This window comes from Gekko japonicus, unplaced genomic scaffold (assembly GCF_001447785.1).
Source record: "Gekko japonicus isolate JY-2015 unplaced genomic scaffold, Gekko_japonicus_V1.1 scaffold2249, whole genome shotgun sequence".
In the NCBI taxonomy this organism is placed as follows: domain Eukaryota; kingdom Metazoa; phylum Chordata; class Lepidosauria; order Squamata; family Gekkonidae; genus Gekko; species Gekko japonicus.
In genome coordinates this window covers 276,037-282,140 of record NW_015173741.1, presented here as the reverse complement: position 1 = coordinate 282,140, position 6,104 = coordinate 276,037, and the positions used below count along the sequence as shown (strand labels likewise).

General features: G+C 48.3%; 1 pseudogene; it reads right to left on the bottom strand.

Moving 5' to 3' along the window:
* Window positions 1-3,493: 3,493 nt before the first annotated feature.
* The window catches only part of LOC107120689, a 6,980-nt pseudogene continuing 4,369 nt past the window's right edge, over window positions 3,494-6,104 (bottom strand).

Below are 6,104 nucleotides of genomic sequence, written 5' to 3'. Positions count from 1 at the left end.
AAGAGCCAGCGCTGTCTGAAGACGTTTCCGTGGTCATGTGGCCGGCATGACTAAACACCAAGGCGCACGGAACGCTGTTACCTTCCCACCAAAGTGGTACCTATTTATCTACTTGCAATTTCTTGCTTTCGAACTGCTAGGTTGGCAGGAGCTGGAACTAGAGACGGGAGCTCACTCCGTCATGCGGCACACTCGGGTCTTGAACTGCTGAACTACCGACCTTCCACAGCCTGCAGTTCAGCGTCTTAACCACTTGAGCCACCGCAGCGCCTTATAAGCCATGGACCCCTCCCTAAATGAACCTGTCTGTTACTGAGTTACACTCTTGTTCTGCCTCATCCTTTCCACTGGAGATGCCAGGGACTGAAGCTGGGACCTTCTCTATGCCAAGCAGATGCTCTGCCGCTGAGCCATGGCTCCTCCCATTATTTTTAAATAATTGGAGTGTCCCCCCAAGTAAGCGGAACCCATTGCCCCCCCTTGTTGCCAGAGTGGCAAAGTGGCCTGTGTTTGTGCTGCTTTTGGGGACAGGCCCAGGGCACCCCTGTCCCTGTCCAATAAAGTAAAATTGTCAACGACTTTGCATTTTGTATCATGCAGGGTTTGGGAACAGTCCCCCTTTCTTTGTGACCGGCTACTGTTGGAGACAGCTAGCCAGCCAGCCAGCCTCATCAATCAAGGCAATTCTCATGTTCACGTGTCCACTGGATCCTGAAGCCTTAATGCTTCTGAAGGGGCTGTGTACCACACTGTCCCGTGCACACCAGGGGTCCCCAACCTTTTAAAGCCTGCGGGCACCTTTGGAATCCTGGCACGGCATGTTGGGTGCAGCCACAAAATGGCTTCTGCGGGAGGCAGAGCCAGGCACACAATGGCTGCTGCAGCTTACCTTCATTCACTAGGAGGAGGGGGGGAGAGAAGAGACTGGATTTATACCCTGCCCTTCACTCGGAGTCTCAGAGCGGCTTACAACCTCCTTCCCTTCCCCTCCCCACAACAGACACCTTGTGAGGTAGGTGGGGCTGAGAGAGCTCTTTCAAGGAATGCCCTTGAAAGAACAGCTCTGAGAGAACTTGTGAGGGACCCAAGGTCACACCAGTAGCTTCATGTGGAGAACTGGGGAATCAAACACAGTTCTCCCAGATAAGAGTCCGCACACTTAACCACTACACCAAACTGGCTGTCTCTGCCACTCTCTGTGCTGTGGTGGGAGCTGCTCGCTCAGCAGTGTTTTTAAAATCTGCACAGCCAATCAAAACTCTCATGGCCGATCAGAAGCCTTGCTGGGCAAAAACCCCACCTGGCCCCGGCCGCTTTCTAAAAACAATTGGGCAGGCTCTGGGAAAGGCGTTGGTGGGCACCATGATGCCCCATGGTCACACATTGGGGGCCCCTGGTACACACGCCGCCTTTTAATGCACAGGCCCCAAGGCAAAGTGTGCCGAACAAAACAAGCAATGAGTTAGTAGTACGGCCGTTTCTGTTCCAGAATGTACAAAACCAAGGAGCAGCCCAACCCACAGTGAAAAATATTGCTTTTAATCATGCAGCCGTCACAAAAATCGGTTATGTCCAACCATGAGCAGCGCCACAACTTTTGCAAAAGTCGGGTTTCCTGATCAATGTGTCGTTGGATTCTTCACCGCCACCAGCCGTCACAAAAATCGGTTATGTCCAACTATGAGCAGCGCCACGACTTTTGCAAAAAGTGTCGGATTCTTCACCGCCACTTTCTTTATCGATTCCCTTCACGGGAAATGCCTCCTCGGACTGACACTCAGTGCTCCTAACCCAAGCAAAGAACTGATGCTTTTTTAAAAAAGGCAGGCTTGGAGGAGGGAGATTGTGAAAGAGATCTTACATTGTGAGCCATTTTAAAATTAAAAAATAAGTAAAATTCAAACAGGCACCGTACAGGTAAGACTCTGTAACCACATACCTAGTTTCTAGCTCTCATCTCTTTTGTTCAGACTAAAAAAAGAAAATAGAACCTGGAACCATCATACTTAAGAGTTCCGTCCAGTGTTCCCTCTAAGCTGAGTTAGTGTGAGCTAGCTCACAGTTTTTTAGCCTCCAGCTCACAGGTTTTTGTCTTAGCTCAGGAAGGATGGCTCCAGAGCAAACTAATTTATGCAGTAGCCAAATCTCTCACTCACGACTTTAATGCCTGTAGCTCACAAAGTAGAATTTTTGCTCACAGGACTCCACAGCTTAGAGGGAACATTGGTTCTGTCTGGCCTTAACTATTTAGGAAAGCCCTAGAGCAGTGATAACTTGCTCGGTGGTTCCGGAGCCACCTTTGGCTCTTCTGAACACTGTTCCCTCATGTGGCACCTGCCTGGTGTTTCAGGACGGTGAGCAAGACCCTTGCTCGGTGGGGCTTGTGGCTGGCAGTTGCTTCCCTCCTTGAGAGAACAGAGCAGTTGTGAAACTCCCTGAGGAGCAGGCCTCATGCTAAGAACGGAAGCAAATGTGGCTCTTTCGGTCGACGGTGACTGTGAACGTGGCTCTCTGTGACCTGCAGAGTGAGTGCCACTGGTTTAGACACTTTACAAAATCATAATGAAGACACAGAGGCGTCAAAAAGTTCTGCCTGGCCGTAACACAGCAGGAGAGGCCCAGGGTTTTGCTACAGGGGAAAAGTCAACCAGCGAGTATCTCTGAAGAAGCGAGCTCTGACTCATGACAGCTTATGCAGGAATAGTTTCAGAGGGGAGCCACAGTAGAAGAGCTCGATTCAAATCCAGCAGTACCTTGGAGACCAAGAAGAAGAAGAAGAGTTGGTTTTATACCCCACTCTTCACTACCCAAAGGAGTCTCAGAAACAGATTACAAACACCTTCCTTTGCTCTCCCCACAACAGACACCCTGTGAGGTAGGTGGGGCTGAGAGGGCTCTGAGATAACTGCTCTTGAGAGAACAGCTCTGAGAGAACCTGTGACTGACCCAAGGTCACCCAGCTGGCTGCACATGGAGGAGTGGGGAATCAAACCCGGTTCTCCCAGATTAGAGTCCACCACTCTTAACCACTACACCACAGCTGGCTCTCTACACAAGATTTGGGGGGAGGCGTAGAAGCATTCGAGAATCTGACGAAGGGAGCCTTGACTCTCGAAATCTTATACCTTAAAAATCTTTATTCTCAGTCCTTTTGGTATAATGTTAAGTCTTCTCCATTTGGTGAGGAAGATGACGTCTGCTTGTACCTGAGCCACTGAAACCTCATCCCCTGCCACCAATTTTGTTAGTCTTTAAGGTGCTCCTGGACTCTTGCTCTTTTCTACTGCTACATAAAAACGTGGCTACCTATCTTGGTCTATATTAAAAAATCTTGTTGGAGTCCAAGGTGCTACTGGACTTGGATTTTGTTAGTTTTTAGACTGTTTTATTTTATTTTGTGAGTATCTCAGGAGATGTGCAGGATCTAATAAAATGCTACATGCAGGTTGGATTTCTTCCTATGCGATCATATCCATCCTCTCTCCTTCCCTGGTGATTTCTTTGTTTCTGAGCATGTTCTGGGAACTTTCTCACTCGCAATACTCTTGTGGTCAGGGGGGGGGATTACAGTTCTATGTGCTTTCACGGGCATGGATCTTCCAGTGCCGAATGAGGTTTGGACTCTGCGTGAAGCTTTTCCCACACTCTGAGCACTTGTATGGTTTCTCTCCAGTGTGGAGCCTCTGGTGCCTGATCAGGTGTGAGCTCTGGTTAAAACTCTTGCCACAGTCACAGCATTTGTACGGCTTCTCGCCTGTGTGGATTCTCTGGTGCGTGAAAAGGTTGGTGCTCTGATTGAAGCTTTTGCCGCAGATGAAGCATTTGTACAGTTTCTCTCCTGTGTGGATTCTCTGGTGGCGGACCAGGCCCGACTTGTCACAAAAGCTTTCACTGCAGTCTGTGCATTTGTAGGGTTTCTCCCCTCTGTGGTATCTCTGATGAGTGATGAGGCTCCAACTCCGATTGAAACTCTTCTCGCAGTCAGTGCATTTGTATGTTTTCTCCCCTGCATGGATTCCCCGAGGGGTCATGAGGCTGGACTCGTCACAGAATCCACCATGGCAGAGGCTGTAGGGCTTCTCATCTAAATGGATTGTTTGGTGGATAAAAAGGCTCGAACTCTCATTAAAACTTTCCCCACAGTCAAAGCATTTATACATCTCTTCCGCTGGGTACACGTCCTTGGGCTCGAGTTCGCCCGATGGACTGTTGATTGTTCTGCTGAAGGGTGAGGGGTTACACAGGTCGCTTCCTGTCTGAATTATCCCATGGGGTGGGAAGCCAGATCGAACAGAAACGGCCGCGTTGCTTTTGGAGCGCCTGCGGGGCTTCTGCCTGGTGTGGATTCTCTGGTGCGTGATCAGGTTCGAGCTACGGCTGAAGCTCTTCCCGCAGCTCAGGCATTTGTACGGTTTCTCTCCTGTGTGAATTCTCTGGTGGGCTTTGAGGCTCGATTTTTCACAGAAGCTCTTGCTACAGTCTGGGCAGTTGTACAGCTTCTCCCCTGTGTGGAGCCTCTGATGAGAGGTGAGCCGTGTCCTCCGGTTGAACCTCTTCCCACATTCCGCACACTGATAGGGTTTCTCGCCAGTGTGGATTCTCTGATGAGTAACGAGGCTGGATTTGTGACTGAAGATCTGCCCGCACACGGGACACTCGTTCCTCTTCTTGGCTTTCTGATGTTCTTGCTGGAGTGACATTTCATAGAAGTCGGCATCCCGAGAATAAAAAAACTCATTCTTCCATTTCTCTGCTTGTTTTCTGTCCTGCATTTTCAGCCCACCTTGGAGCCCAAAAATCTGTCCGCCGTTTTGATGCCTCATCCTTTCTGCCCAAATCTCACAGGGTTTCTCCTCATTCTCTGAAACACAGAAAAAATAATAATTATTATTAATAATAATGGAACTAGTAATAGCAATGCTGTTCAACAGTAATAGCATTCAGTGATTATATTAGCAGTGATTATATTCAGTGACCACATTAGCAGTAAAGATTCTAGTCTTAGAAAGAATAGCCATTATTTATTTATTATCAGTTATTTCTTAATGACAAAATTTATACTCCATCTTTCTGTCTGCATCAGGGCCACCTGCCCTGCTTCCTCCTGTAAATATCTGCAAAAATCAATTCTTAATATGAATGTATTTTCTCCCTTTAAGTCAATTGCCTAAATAAAAACGTACATTAGAAACATTAAGAACGTAAGAGAAGCCATATCGGATCAGGCCAGTGGCCCATCCAGTCCAACACTCTGTGTCACACAGTGGCCAAAACCCAGGCACCATCAGGAGGATTTTAATCCGGGAGAGGGATTTTTTATTATAATGATTGTTTGATTCGGGTGGGGTCATTTTGGAAACCCCATGCACATCTCACATATATATTTCCTGAATTTTTGTCTGTGGGAAGTGGCGCTCATTTGTGGGGGGGGGGGGCATTGCCCCTAAATGCCCCCTGTGGCTACAGGCCTGGATTGATTTATTTAGATCAGGGGTGTCAAACAGGTGGCCCGGGGGCCGGATCAGGCCCCCAGAGGGCTTCCATCAGGCCCGCAGTGGAACTGGCCATCTCCTGCTTCCAGTTCTGCTGCTGCTGCATCATAGCTTGCTTCGCCAGACTCTCTCTCTCTCTCTCAGCCATTTTATGTTTTAACCTGGGTCCTAGACTCAGAACTCTGAGCATGAGGTTTCTGTGGTGAATGTCAATAAATCAAAAGTAGGTTTGCAGCTTACAGAGCTAATGTTTTAAGCATGTTTTTATTTTAAGTAAAAAAAAAATTACCTTTATAAAGTTGATATCTCTGCTACCTGGCATTACATTTTATGACACACGTGGCCCGGCCGGACAAGGTCTCACTTATGTCAGATCCGGCCCTCATAACAAAGGAGCTCGACACCCCGGATTTAGATATTTATGCCTTGCCTTCCTTCCCAAACGGGGACTCAAAGCAGATATCAACACTGTTCTCCTCTCCTCCATTTTTGACTCACAACGACCATGTGAGGTAGGTACGGCTGAGGGTCGATGACTGGCTCATGGTTGCCCAGTGAGCTTGCAGAGCAAGGATTCAGAACTAGACCTGCCAGATCCTAGTCCAACACTCT